The following is a 15,865-nucleotide window of genomic DNA, read 5'->3' on the forward strand; positions in this document are numbered from 1 at the left end:
ACAAGGTTTATCAATTATATTTGTTATTATTGGTTTTGATTATTAGTATGTTATTATTGCTTTTGCATTATTAGTATGTTGTTTATGGCAATGTACATTAGCATGTTATCTTGCGTGATGAAGTAAGTCAGGATTGCTCAAAAACAAAAAGGGGGATATGTTGGGAAACTGATTGGAAATCCTGACTATTTAGCTTTAGCTAGAGTGAGCTAAGGGCCTTGAAGCCCAGCTGCAAGGTTACTGAAAGATGAGCTATGGGAAAAAGATAAGGGAGCTGGCAGCAGAAAAGAAGAATAACAGGATAATAATGTAGCCAGCAGAAGTTCTGTGAGAACAGGACTTGTGGCCAAGATAGAGCCACCTGTAAGATATCGTTATATAAACAAGGGCTCTATATAAAGCGAGTGTGAATTGTTAATAAACGACTTCACTTTAACCATATTGGTGACTACGTGTTGTCCTTAAGTCTCCACGGATTTTCTACACTGACCCATACAAATTGGTGGGTCCAGATGCCATCCACCCCAGGGTGCTGAAAGATCTGGATGATGATATTGCACAGCTGCTTTCCGTAATCTTTGGGAGGTTGTGGAGATTTGGAGACATCCCTGCAGACTGGAGGAAGGATAATGTCACACCCATCTTTAAGAAGGGTTCCAAGGAAGACCCAGGCAGCTAGAGACCTATTGTACTCACTTCAATCCATGGGAAAGTCATGGAGCAAATCCTTCTGGGGACTATCACAAGTCAATTGAAACATGTGATTCGGAAAAGCCAGCATGGATTTGTCAAGGGCAAATCATGTCTAACAAACCTGATTGCCTTCTATGGAAAAGTAACCTGCTCAGTTGATGCAGGACAAGCAGTGGACATCGACTACCTGGACTTTTTCAAGGCTTTGATACGATACCCTACAACCTCCTCCTGGAGAAACTGACTCAGCATGGCCTGGAAAAGTGGTGTGTGTGGTAGCTGGGAAACTGGCTGACAGACTGTACCCAGAGGGTGATAGTAAATAGTTTCTCCTCCACTTGGCAACCAGTCATAAGTGGAGTTCCCCAGAGATCGATATTGGGCCCCATGCTGTTTAACATCTTCATAAGCGACCTGGATGATGGGATCAGGTGCACCCTGATGAAGTTTTCACAAAATTCCGGTCTCTAAACTGAGATTCGATTGGTGGACCACTTGTTGCATAAGAAAATGGCTGGATGGTTGCACCCAACAAGTTATGATCAACAGCTCAGTGTCCAAATGGAGATTTGTGACAAGTGGCATTCCTCAAGGGTCAGTACTTGGACCAGTGCACATCTTTGTTTGCGACATGGACAGTGGAATTGAATTCACACTGTCAGCAAGTTTGCTGATGACACCAAACTATGTGGTGAAGACAACACACTGGAGGGAAGGGATGCCATCCAGAGGGACCTAGACAGGCTTGAGAAGTAGGCTCATGCAAACTGCATGAAGTTCAACAAGGCCAAGTACAAGGTTCTGCACCAGCCTCAAGGCAATCCCATGCACAAATGAAGATTGGGAAGAGAAGGGATTGAAGACAGCCCTGAAGAGAAGGACTTGGGGGTGGTGGTGGACCAGAAGCTTAACATGAGAAGCTTAACACATCAATGTGTGCTTGCAACCCAGAAAGCCAAGCGTGTCCTGCGTTGCATCAAAAGAAGCATAGACAGCTGGTCAAGGGAGGTGATTCTTCCATTCTATTTTGCTGTCGTGAGACCCCATCTGGAGTACTGTGTCCAGTTCTGGAGTCTGCGACATAAGAAGGGAATAGAGCTCCTTGAGCATGTCCAGAGGAGAGCCCCTAAAATGATCAGCAGGCTAGAATACCTCTCCTATGAAGACAGGCTAATGAAGTTGGGGTTGTTCAGCCTGGAAAAGAGGAGGCTCCAAGGTGATCTTTTAGTGACTTTATAATATCTGAAGGGGGCTTACAAGAAAGCTGGGGTAGGGCTTTTTTAACGGGTGTGTAGTGAGAGGAAAAGGGAAAATGGTTTAAAACTTGTAGAGGGGAGATTTAGGTTAGACATTAGAAAGAAATTTTCCTGTGAAGGTAGTGAGATGATAGAACAGGTTGCCCAAGGCAGTTGTGGCTGCCCATCCCTGAAAGTGTTCATGGCCAAGATGGATGTGGCATTGAGCAATCTGATCTAGTTGAAGGTGTCCCTGCCCATGCCAGAGGGGTTGGAACTAGATCTTTAAGGTCCCTTCTAGCCCTAGCCATTCTTTGATTCTATGACTCTATGATGTTTGCTGATGACACCAAGATGAGTGGAGAGGTTGACACTGCAGAAGGGAGAACCACCCTCCAGGATGACTTAGACAGACTGAAGAGGTGGGCTGACAGGAACTTTATGAAGTTCAATGTGGGGAAGTGCAGGGTCTTGAACCAGGGACCACATAATCTGGGAGTGGCAGAACAGGCTGGGATCTACCTGTCTGGGGAGCATCTCTGTGGAAAGGGACTTCAGGGTCCCGGTGGACAACATGCTCAACATGAGCGAACAGCAGCAGCAAACAAAGACAACAGGGTGCCTGGCTGCATCAAAAAGGGCATCACTATCAGAGACAAAGAAGTCATCATCCTGCTCTCATTGGCATTTGTCAGTGTCACAGTTAAACGCTGTCCGGGCAATTAAACTGAACAGCAGATGCTTTCTATTAATCCCATTCCCTTCCCTGATAAACAAAGGAGAGAGAATAAGGGAGAGAGACTTATGGGTTGGAAACTAAACTGCACAGCTTTAAGGAAAAATGATAAAAAGGAAAAATTACTAAATATATACAAATATAAAAGAAAAGTGATACCACATTCCTACCCCCTTCCCCCAAGACCTCTCACATCACAACTAACTAACAAGGTGGCTTTGCCAAGTGCTTGTCCCAGTTTTTAAAGGTTCCACCACCCATTTCCTTTGCGGTAGTTTTTTACAGTCCATTGTACCTTTCAATTTTCCCTGAGGCTGGTGCATGATAAAGGATGTGGTATATCCACTCAATACCATGTACTTTGGCCCAGTTATTTATAAGACTATTTTTTGAAATGAGTTCCATTATCTGACTCAATTCTTTCTGGTGTACCATGTCTCCACAAGACTTGTTTTTCTAGACCCAGGATGGTGTTCCGGACTGTGGCATGAGGCACAAGTTATGTTTCCAGACATCCTGTACTTGGTTCCAGCACTGTAAGCACATAGCGCTTACCCTGGTGGGTTTGAGGCAGTGTGATATAGTCGATTTGCCAGGCCTCCCCATACCTATATTTTGACCATCTCCCTTCATACTACAGAGGTTTCAACCTTTCAGCTTGCTTAATTACGGCACCCCTCAGTCATGAGCCCATTGATACGTTCCATCCTTGTCTTGATGACCTGAAGTGTTGTGGGCCCATCTAGCTAAAATGAGTTCACCTTTAAGGTCCCAGTCCATATCTATTTGGAACACTTGAGCAGCCTCATCTGATCATTGATTGTTTCAATGTTCCTCAGTAGCTCGATATGAAGGTACGTGGGCATCCACATGACACACTTTTACATCAAGTTTCTCCAATCGAGCAGCAATGTCTTTCCACAGTTCAGCAATCCAGATAGGTTTACCTCTACATTGCCAGTTGGTTTGCTTCCACTGCTTTAACCAGCCCCATAAGGCATTTGTGTAGTGAGACAGGACCAGGTGCCCTGAGTTATTGATGAGTGGGTGTGGGTTCACCTGTGTCTGGCCTCCCTCCTGAGCATGTGCAGGAGCAGGGGGCCAATAAGAGAGCAGCTGACAGCCACGGAGAGGCCTCTCACTCTTCAGTGAGGATGGAGAAGCCCATAGCTTGAGGAGCCCCAGGAGCAGGCAAGAAGGGGTAGATCCCGAGGCCTCAGGAACAGCCCTAGGACATCGTCCAGGAATGGGCTAAACCCTGAGGCCTCAGGATCAACCCTAGGAGCAAGAAGGGCTCCTCCCGCTACATCTGGTGGAGAATGCGGGCAGTCTGCAGAAAATCTAGCTGGCACAGAAACTGCAAGAACATTCTCCCTGTAAGGTATGATCAACAAGCTCTCTGGACAGGAAACCCCAGAGCAGAGGGGAAAATCCCATGAGGAAGGGTTAAATCCCGAGGCCCATAAGGAAAGAAACCCTGGAACAGAGGGCAAGTGCCTGGGACAATTTGCAGAGACTTTGTGAAGAGTGCTCAGGCAACTTGCAGAGACTTTGCCAGAAAGGGGCTGACATCGAGCGAATATATGGGTATGCTTAATTCCCCTTAAAGAAAGAAGGTTGAAAGAAAGAAGGTTGAGAATTCTCCCCAAAATATGTGTAAGGGTTGAGAATTCTCCCTAAAAATATATGTAAATTGTGTGATGTTTAATTCCCCTTAAAGAAATGTTTAAAGGTGATGTTTAATTCTCCTTAAAGATGTAAATGTTTAAAGATGTATGTTTAATGTTTAAAGGTTTAATGTTTAAAGATGTAAATGTAAATGTCTATGTAAATGTCTGTGTAAAAAAAAAAAAAAAAAAAAAAAAAAAGAAGGGGGAAATGTAGTGAGACAGGACCAGGTGCCCTGAGTTATTGATGAGTGGGTGTGGGTTCACCTGTGTCTGGCCTCCCTCCTGAGCATGTGCAGGAGCAGGGGGCCAATAAGAGAGCAGCTGACAGCCACGGAGAGGCCTCTCACTCTTCAGTGAGGATGGAGAAGCCCATAGCTAGAGGAGCCCTAGGAGCAGGCAAGAAGGGGTAGATCCCGAGGCCTCAGGAACAGCCCTAGGACGTCGTCCAGGAATGGGCTAAACCCCGAGGCCTCAGGATCAGCCCTAGGAGCAAGAAGGGCTCCTCCCGCTACACATTTGCTACCATCCGAGTCAGTATAGAGATAAAGCCTCGGCTACTTTTCTTGTTCAGCAATGTCCAAAGCCAATTGGATAGCTTTTACCTCTGCAAATTGACTTGATTCACCATCTCCTTCATCTGTTTTTGCAACTAGTTGTGTAGGATTCCATACAGCAGCTTTCCACCTCCAGTGGCTTCCTACCAGACGACAGGATCCATCAGTGAAAAGAGCATATTGTTTCTCATTCTCTGGTAGTTGGTCGTATGGTGGGGCTTCTTCATCCTGTTTTAACACTTTTTCTGGTGGCATTCCAAAGTGTGTGCCTTCTGGCCAGTCTGTTACCACTTCTACAATTCCTGGACGATTGAGTCTTTCTATCCTAGCTCTCTGTGAGAGTAGGGCTACTCCATGTAGCATCGGTAGCATGATGAAGGGAAGATTCTCTACCTGTGTACATGTACACTGTGGTGGTCAATGGCAACCTTGGCTGCAGTGATCATGAGATGGTAGAGTTCAGGATCCTGTGTGGAAGGAACAGAATACCCAGTAGGACCAGAACCCTGGACTTCCACAGGGCAAACTTTGGCCTCCTCAATCAACTGTTAAGAGAAATCCCATGGGACAGGGCGTTAAGAGATAAAGGGGCTCAAGATAGCTGGTCAATATTTAAGGACCACTATTTGCAAGCACAGGATCAGAGCGTCCCTATGGTTAGGAAATCTAGTAAGGGAGCTAGGAGACCAGCATGGTTAAAAAAGGAACTGCTGGGAAAACTTAAGTGGAAAAGGAAAATCTACAGATCATGGAAGGGGGGGCTGGTCACTTGGGAGGAATATAGGACTGTTGTCAGAGGATGTAGGGAGGCAATTAGGAAAGCTAAGGCCTCCTTGGAACTTAACCTTGCAAGTCAGGTTAAGGATAATAGAAAGGGCTTTTTCAAATACATAGCTAGCAAAACTAACACTAGAGGCAATATTTGCCCATTAAGGAATGAGCTGGGAGCCCTGGTGACAGAGGATATAAAGAAGGCAGAGGTGCTGAACGCCTTCTTTGCCTCTGTCTTTACTCCTGCAGGGTTTCCGCATGAGCCCCAGATTCATTTAGCCCCAGAAGTAGTCAAGATAGACGAGGAGTTTGACATGGTAGATGAGGATTGGGTTAGGGATCAGCTGAGTAATCTGGACATCCATAAGTCGATGGGTCCAGATGGAATGCATCCAAGGGTGCTGAGGGAGCTGGTGGAGGTCATTGCTAGGCCACTCTCCATCATCTTCAGTAAGTCATGGGTAACAGGAGAGGTGCCTGAGGACTGGAGGATAGCAAATGTCACTCCAGTCTACAAGAAGGGCAAGAAGGAGGACCCAAGTAACTATAGACCGGTCAGCCTCACCTCCATCCCTGGAAAGGTGATGGAACAACTTGTTCTTGTCACTATCTCCAGGCATATCAAGGACATGGGGGTCATCAAGAGCAGTCAGCATGGTTTTATCAAGGGTAAATCATGTTTGACTAACCTCATAGCCTTCTATGAGGAAATTACTAGGTGGATAGATGATGGAAGAGCGGTAGATGTGGTTTATCTTGATTTCAGTAAAGCATTTGACACCGTCTCTCACAGCATCCTTGTAGATAAGTTGATCAAGTATGGGTTTGGTGATCAGGTAGTGAGGTGGATCAGGAACTGGTTGAAAGGAAGGAGTCAGAGAGTTGTAGTCAATGGGGCAGAATCTGGTTGGAGGTGTGTGACTAGTGGAGTCCCTCAGGGGTTGGTACTGGGACCGGTGTTGTTCAATATCTTCAACGACTTGGATGAGGGTATAGAATATACCCTCAGCAACTTTGCTGATGACACTAAGCTGGGAGGAGTGGCTGACACACCAGAAGGCTGTGCTGCCATTCAGAGAGACTTAGGCTGGAGAGTTGGGCAGAGAGAAACATGATGAAATTCAACAAGGGGAAGTGTAGAGTTTTGCATTTGGGGAAGAACAACCCGATGTCCCAGTATAGGTTGGGGGCTGACCTGCTGGAGAGCAGTGTAGGTGAAAGAGACCTGGGGGTCCTGGTAGACAAGAGGATGACCATGAGCCAGCAATGTGCCCTTGTGGCCAAGAAGGCCAATGGCATCCTGGGGTGCATTAGAAAGGGTGTGGTTAGTAGGTCAAGAGAGGTTCTCCTCCCCCTCTATTCTGCATTGGTGAGGCCGCACCTGGAGTATTGTGTCCAGTTCTGGGCCCCTCAGTTCAAGAAGGACAGGGAAGTGCTTGAAAGAGTCCACCGCAGAGCAACTAAGATGATTAAGGGAGTGGAACATCTCCCTTATGAGGAAAGGCTGAGGGAGCTGGGTCTCTTTAGTTTGGAGAAAAGGAGACTGAGGGGTGACCTCATCAATGTTTTCAAATATGTAAGGGGTGAGTGTCAGGGAGATGGAGTTAGGCTTTTCTCAGTGGTGACCAGTGATAGGACAAGGGGTAATGGATGTAAATTGGAGCATAGGAGGTTCAAGTTGAATATTCGAAAAAATTTTTTTACTGTAAGGGTGACAGAGCCCTGGAACAGGCTGCCCAGGGGGGTCGTGGAGTCTCCTTCACTGGAGACATTCAAAACCCGCCTGGACACGTTCCTATGCGAAGTGCTCTAGGTGGCCCTGCTCTGGCAGGGGGGGTTGGACTAGATGATCTTTCGAGGTCCCTTCCAACCTCAAGGATTCTATGATTCTATGATTCTATGAAAACCCAGTACAGGTAATTGTGGCACCAGGAGGAGCTGTGCTTCAGTACCAATCACTTCTGAAGCAGCTCTAACTCCTTCGTATGCGGCCAGTATCTCTTTTCCAGTAGCTGTGTAGTTAGCTTTGGAGCCTCTGTAGTTATGGCCCCCAAATCCTAGAGGTTGACCTCGAGTCTCTCCTGGATCTTTCTGCCAGAGGCTCCATGTAGGACCATTGTTCCCAGCTGTGGTGTAGAGCACATTTTTAATGTCTGGCCCTGTTCGAATTGGTCCAAGGGCCATTGTCTGCACAATCTCCTGTTTAATACTTTCAAAAGCAGCTTGTTGTTCTGCGCGCCATTTAAAGTCTTTCTTCTTTCAGGTGACCTTGTAGAGAGGTTTCACAATTTGATTGTAAGCAGGAAGGGTGAGTGAGTCTTGCTGATCTATTGAAGGGTGAGCGAGTCCTGCTGATCACTCCTTGGCTCTCTAGTTGCCCAATCAGCTTGTAAATGGGGATCACAGCATCTCTGTTGATGCGATATTGTCATTGATGCACTATTGAAGTAGCAATTGGCACCTGCTTTGTTTAAATTTTCATCAACCCCACCGCAAAGGATTTATCTGAAAGGCCAAGCAAAGTGCACAGCCATTCTGTATTATCAGTCTTTATAGGTGCAATACCAAAGGACCACTGGTACCTTTTTGGGTCCCTGAAGTCACCTCCCTTGAGGTAGTCTATGCCAAGGATGCACGGAGCATCTGGACCAGTCACTATAGGGTGTTTATGCCACTTTACTCCAGTGAGGCTCACATCAGCCTTCACAATACTCAGTTCTTTAATGTATCCCCATTACTCACACCTGATGTACAGGGATTTGAGTTACTTGCATATTCAGATTGGGTAACTCTACACTGGAGACCTGAGAAGTCTTCTTTTTAGAAGGACCTCCTTTTGTATTCACTTTACTCAGCAACTCACATACTCGGTCCTGTAGGACAGCAGTAGGTTTCTGATCCCACTTTTTCATGTCCTCTCCACACTCACTCAGGAGTGCCCATAGGATTCCTCTTACTGAATTCTGTTTCTCCCAATTCAGTCTCATAGGTGGGCATCTCCTCTTAATGTCTGCAATGCAGTGTCCTCCTCTTATCTGAGATAAAAAGGGTAAACGCAGTTTCTCATCTGTTCCCTTTACAGTTGAGACCCAGGCCCAATGAGGGGCCTTGACAGCATCTTCATACTCTCATGCTGTTTTAATCACATTACCCAAAATTCCTTCAAATTCTCCAGGAACCCATAACATTAGTGATAGTGTATGGTTAAAAGGTGGTGGTGCAGCATGCCCAAACCTTTGCAACATAGGCTTAGAGCATGGCATGTGATAAGGATCTTCATTGTCATCATCAGTATAGACCACATCTCATACAGCCAATTCTTCCAGATACCTGATAGCTTTTTCAAGTGTGCGTGCTTTGATCTGTGGACAGTATATTTCCTCTTTATAGGGATATCTCTCCTTTACAGCTGACAAGAGTCATATCCATAAGATATGGACTCTTATGGACTATCCATAAGATATGACTTTTCCCCAAATGCCCGATCAATACCTGCATCTTTGGCCAGGGATCCCAACTGCCTGTCTTCTTTCTGAGTTAATGTTATGGTATCAGCCCCATCATTCCAGCATCAGAGTAACCAAGTGAGGAGTGGTTCATCTGCAAAATGGCTGAAGTCTTTTTTCAGAGTACGCAAGTCCCTAATGGAATAGGACTGAGTGTATTCCTCTGAATCTGAGTCCTCCTTAGCTGACTCTGCTTTAGAGTCTGCTTTGGCTGCTCTACGAGGAGAGGCAGTATCCTCTATTTCCTCTGTTACCTGGTCGTCTTGTTCAGACTTTGAAGGGCTAAGGCTAATTTCTGATTTCCATTGTTTTCCTTTTCTCCTGGTCACAGGGTCGAAGAGTATCTGTGTGGGCTGAAGGCGAGAGGCTGTAGTGTCTGCAGCAGTAGCAGCAGCAGGGCTCACTTTCTGAACAGCAGCAGTGTCTGTAGGGGTACAGGCAGCAGCTGCAGCTGTAGCAGATACTCTGGCAATGCTCGCCGGACGTATCTGAGTTGTGCCCTTGCGTGAGGGGGGCAAGCAGTGGCTGCAAAGGCAGAAATAGCAGTGCTCTCTTTACTTGGTGTGCTCATTCCCCTAATTGTAGTTGTCTTACCCCTCACCAATATATGATAATATATGATGATACATCTTCACATATGAGAAAAATTGACAGCAAGTAGAAGAATCAAAACTATAATAAGCATAATGCCATTTTGTTTAGAATCTGAACTCAGCCCAAGATGAAACAGAGTGGTGTAATTCCTCAAATTAAAAGTGAAAATGTAATTGCCAAGAAAGTTTTTAATCCTTGTATGAAACACCACTGTACCATGTACTGCCCTGTATATTAGTATTGTGGGCCATATCACAACTACTTTTTTCAAGCAGCGCTTATGAAAACTATTACATACCCTAAATACCACAGGTATGGTGTGATCAGCTTAATTTATATCCCTGTGAAAGTTCCAAAGGAAACAGTTTGATTCCTGCTCAGCAGAGCCTTCTGGGTACCCTCCCACTGAAGTTGGAATTCAAGATAGTCATGTAAATGAGTCAAAATTTGAACTGGGCTCGAGCTAATTAGCTCAAGGCCCAGTTGGGCACCAATAAATCTGTCACAGTTTAACGCTGGCCCGGCAATTAAACCCAAAAACAGATGCTGTCTATTAAAACCCCTCCCCTTCCTGATAAAGTAAGGAGAGAGAAATCCCCTCATCTAAATCATCTATGAAAATATTAAACAGAACTGTGCTCAGCTCTGATCTCTGGGGGACACCACTAGTGAGAGGCCACCAATTGGATGCAGCACTGTTCACCACCACTCTCTGGGCCCAGCCCTCCAGCCAGTTCCTAACCCAGCAGAGTGCCCCTGTCTAAGCCGTGGGCTGACAGCTTTTTCAGGAGAATGCTATGGGAGACAGTGTAAAAGACTTTGCTGAAGTCCAGGTAGACCACATCCACAGCCTTTTCCTCATCCACCAGGTGGCTCACCTGATCATAAAAGGAGCTCAGGTTGGTCAGACAGGACCTGCCCTTCCTAAACCCGTGCTGAGTCTGATCCCTTGTCCATCCTGTAGGTGCTGTGTGATTGCCCCCAGGATGATCTGCTCCATAACCTTGCCAGGCACCGAGGTCAGGCTGACAGGCCTGGAGTTTCCTGGGTCCTCCTTTCATCCCTTTTTGTGGATTGGCGTGACATTGGCCAACTTCCAATCATCTGGGACCTTCCCTGGGAGCCAGAACTGTTGGTAAATGATAGAGAATGGCTTGGTGAACTCTTCCAACAGCTTCCTCATCACCCTGGGGTGGATCCTGTCTGATCCCATAGACTTGTGAGGATCCAAGTGGCTCGGCAGGTCACTAACAGTTCCCTCCAGGATTACAGGGAGGCTATTCAACTTCTTATTATTTCTCTCTACAAGCCCCAGAAACCGCTGTCCTCAGGACAACCTGTCTTACTGTTGAAAATTGAGGTAAAGAAAGTGTTAAATACCTCAGCCTTTTCCTCATCTTTGGTAACTATGTTTCTCCCCATGTCCAACAAAGAATGGAGGTTTCCCTTCCTCTCCTTTTGCCATTGATATATCTGTTGAAAGACTTTTTGTTATCCTTAATGGAAGTGGCAAGATTAACTTCAAATAATTCCTTTGTCTCTCTCATTTTCTTTCTACATGACCTAACTATATTCCTAAACTCTTCCTGAGTAGCCAGCCCTTTTTTCCATAGTCTGTAAGCTCTCTTTTTAACCCGAATTTCCTTCATTATCTCCCTGTTCAGCCAGACCAGTCATCTTCCCCTCCAGCTTGCCTTACGGCACACTGGGACAGCCTGCTCCTGTGCATTCAGGACTTACTCCTTGAGGTATGCCCATCCCTCCTGGACCCCTTTGTTATCAAGGGCTGTTTCCCAGGGTACACTCTGAATCAGTCTTCTGAATAGGCCAAAATCTGCCCTCTGGAAGTCCAGCGTAGAGGTCTTATTGGCGACCCTCCTTGTATCCCTGAATATTGAAAACTTTATTAGTTCATGGTCGCTAAGTCCCAGGCGTCCACCGACCACCACATGTCCCACCAGCTCCTCTCTGTTTGTGAAAAGAAGGTCAAGCGAGTGACCCATACCTAGTAGGCTCATTTACCAGCTGGAGCAGGAAATGATCCTCTATATGCTCTAGGAATCTCCTAGACTGCCTCTTCTCTTCTATGTAAGTTCTCAGGAGACATCTGGCAGGTTAAAGTCACCCACAAGAACAAGGGCTGGTGATTTTGAGACATCTGCCAGCTGCTTGTAGAATAATTCATCGCTCTCATCATCCTGGTTGGGTGGTCTAGAACAGTCTCCCACCACGATGTCAGCCTTTTTGTACTTCCCCCTGATTTTGACCCACAGGCACTCAACCTTATTGTTCCTTACCTAGAGATCTACAGAGTCAAGAGACTCTAACATATAGAGTCACCCCTCCACCTCTCCTACCATGTCTATCCCTTCTGAAGAGCTTGTAGCCATTCATGGCAGCACTGCATTCATGCGAGTCATCCCACCACATTTCCGTGATGGCGGCTACATCATAGCTTTCCTGCTGCACAGTGGCTTCCAGCTCCTCTTGTTTGTTTCCCATATTGCATGCATTGTTGTACATGCACTTCAGCTGGACTGTTGATTTCACTCTTAACCCAGGCTTTCTACCCTTGGGCTCATCTCTGGAGAGCCCGGTTTCAATCCCCTCCCCCTTCAAACGTAGTTTAAAGCCCTCCTGATCAGCCCCACCAACTTACAGGCTATAGTCATTTTTCCCCTGCTAGATAGATGAAGACCATCTGATTTGAGGGCACGAGGTACCATGGAATTTTCCCCATAGTCAAAGAACCCAAAACCCTGCTGTTGACACCAGTCCCTAAGCCATGAATGACAGATGCTCTCTATTAATCCCCCTCCCTGATAAAGAAAGGAGAGAGAATAAGGGAGAGAGACTTATGGGTTGGAAACTAAACTACACAACTTTAATGAAACAGTAATGATAAATAGGAAAAAAATTACTAAATATATACAAATATACAGGAAAATTGATACCACGTTCCTCTTCCCTTTCCCCCAATAACTATCACATCCCCACCAAGGCTGCAGGGCAGCCCTGGGAAAGTCCAGGCTGGACTCCTGAGGTCAGAACCAGTTGGGAGCTGGAGGCAGGAACACACAGATATGGGCTGGCATGGATCAGGACCACAGGCAGATCAGAGGATGGAATCTTCCCAGGATTCCGATGCAAACAGGAACAGGCAAAGAAGGGGAAGAAGGGAAGGGCTTTGACCCTCGTGATCCCTCAAATGATACCAAATATGACGTGTATGGGATGGAATACTATGTTTGGTCAATTTTGGTCATTTATCTTGTCCACCTCTCCCTAAAGGAGGGTTGCAGGTGTGACCTCTTTACTCCTTTTCTCTTTCCGGAGCCCAAGATGTTCCCCAGAACTGAGCAATGGCCTTGGTTCTGCATACCTGTCTCTATCCGTAACTATAAACATTGAGTGTTATCAGTCCTAGAAGCAGACACTGACTGAGAAACTTGCTGTTAATTTCAGCAAGTACAGCTACTTATGAGATATTTAGCTGAAAGCAAAATTACAAGGCAGAAAACCAACTCTATGCTGGCCTAAACCAGGACAGGGATTTATCCAGGAAGGTATTAGAAAACTTCCAAGGAAAAAGACCACATAATGTCTCGGAGCAACTTTGTCCACTTCTAGGCATGGCAGGGAGACAGGAATTTTCCTTACATCCAGTCTAAATTGTGTTTCACAAAGGTGTAGACTGGTGGGGGTGTGGAATTAAAGTGTTGCAATATAATTATTTTAGTTGTCTAACAAGTATTCTAAGCTCTTTTCTACTTCCTATTACTACTGTCTCGACTCCCAAGCTATAGTAGCAGGCCTTGTGATAAGTTGGATCAGTTCCTACCAGATTGCCTGTTTTAATTGTCTGGATTTAATTGCTGAATGATAACATGCTATTTGTCTTGTGAATTCAGTTCCTCAAATGAAAGGTGAAAGTGCCCCTAGATAAGGTTACAACCAAAGCATCGGAAGAAATTATAGTGTTAGAAAGGGGAGTCAAGTCCTATTAAAATGGCTTTTGATGCCATGAATTTTTTTTTTTTTTTTGGTAAAAGCTTCAATATTTTTATTTATCACAAATGCCATTTCTAGTATTTAAAAGTATCGTTTGTACTGCATTTTCTGGTTTTGCTGTGGCTGTATTAAGTCTGATTAAAATGTCCAATGTTAATGGCTTAAAGTTCATCTTTCTCTTTTGGTTATTTGAATTACATCCAATATCTTTGGGGTAAAATTCTTCCAAGGCTAACATAATAGTTGAATTACTTGCAGCATAGAGGAACATGTTTAACTCACATCAACAATGAAATCTGCAGTGGTTTAATGTGTGCATTCATATAAAATTTGATAATTTTAAACTTAGTTGAAACTTAAACTAACATGAAATATGCGACCGTAATTTTAAATTATAAGATTTTTGTTAAAAACACTGACTCAGTGTATCAACAATAAAACTTTTTATTGAGAGAAATACAAGTAAAGCAGCATGCTGCAGTGCGCTGGGCGGCGGGGAGTCACAGCTTTACCCACGGCTCGCAAGTTCAATAATGTAAAACCAGTTCTTTTATACTTTTTGTAGCCCCCTTCCCCTTAGTCTCTTATCAGTTTATCATTGGTTTTCGTTTCGCGGGCTCTCCCAGCATTGGTTCTTGTTTCGCGGGCTTCATTCTGTTGCTGAGAGAATTTTTTGCGGGCTTTTGCGGTCGGCCCCCCCTTCTTATTTTTCTGACTTTTCTTCCTTATAAGTACGCTTAAACATACACTTTAAAATAACAGGATATAACATGCTATTTCAACAAACAGCCTAAGCAAACATTATTAAATTGAACATTCCGGAGAAAGATACACTCAATAAAACAATAAATTACAATTTTAAACCTTTTTTTTTCACAATTTTCTTTTTAGGCTAATGGATACAGCTTCATCAATATCAGTCATGGACAAGAAGTATCTTTGTTAAAGTCTTTTCAGAATGTAGTGGAACTCATCATTGTATGAGAAATTTCTTCATAAATATTGTGGACTGAGAGGAAAAGCCAGCAGTATCCATTGAAAGACTTATGGGAAATAATATTTTGCTTTTTTTATATACACAAAAGGAACTTGAAAAGAATTCTGATCAAAAATTTTACAGGAAATTAAATCCTGAACTTGTGGTTAAAGGGGGAAAAACACTGTATAGAATGTTCAAGAAATAATTTTGAAAATTCATATGGTGAATAAACTTGGTTTTAAGCATTATAGCAATCTAAGGATCACTTGCCCAAGAAAAACAAAAAACTGTCATTGTTTTGTACGGATGGTAGGTTTATTTTTTGATAATTCATCCACATTACTAAACTTTGTAAAAGGCTTTGAGAAGTCTTGGTTGTAGCCAATGGACAGATGGCAGGACTGACTGTCCTGTAGCATGTTATTGCCTTTATTTTTATTCACAAGATATTAACGTGTTATGCTGAAACCACTTCCGTAGACGTGGATAGGAGACATGAAACATTGGCTTTGCTATGTACACATTGTATAGATGAATGGGTAGATGGCTCTGCTGGTTGGACAGAATAAAGGTGTCACGGCTTAACACTGGCCCGGCAATTAAACCGAATAACAGACGCTCTCTATTAATCTGTCTCTCCTTGATAGAGAAAGGAGAGAGAATAAGGGAGAGAGACTTATGGGTTGGAAACTAAACTACACAACTTTAATAAAACAGTAGTGATAAATAGGTAAAATTACTAAATATATACAAATATACAGGAAAATGGAAACCACATTCCTCCCTCCTTTCCCCCAATAACTCTCACGTCACCACCGAGGCTGTAGGGCAGCCCTGGGAAAGTCCAGGCTGGACTCCTGGAGTCGGCAGCAGTTGGGAACCGGAGGCAGGAACACACAGATATGGGCTGGCACGGATCAGGAGCACAGGCAGACGAATGGACAGGATCCTTCCAGGATGCCGGGTGAAGGAAGGGAAGCAGGAAAAGATCTGGCTCGGCCCACGTGATGCCTCAAATTTATACTGAGTGTGACGTATATGGGATGGAATACTCTGTTTGGTCAATTCTGGCATCTATCTTGTCCATTCCTCCCTAAAGGAGGGTTCAGGTGGGGC

At 44.7% G+C, this 15,865-nt stretch overlaps 1 pseudogene; it reads left to right on the forward strand.

The window, feature by feature from the left end:
• Positions 1-14,769, forward strand: part of LOC103535218 — a 38,040-nt pseudogene extending 23,271 nt beyond the window's left edge.
• Positions 14,770-15,865: the final 1,096 nt, after the last annotated feature.

This window comes from Calypte anna, chromosome W (genome assembly GCF_003957555.1).
Source record: "Calypte anna isolate BGI_N300 chromosome W, bCalAnn1_v1.p, whole genome shotgun sequence".
NCBI lineage: Eukaryota > Metazoa > Chordata > Aves > Apodiformes > Trochilidae > Calypte > Calypte anna.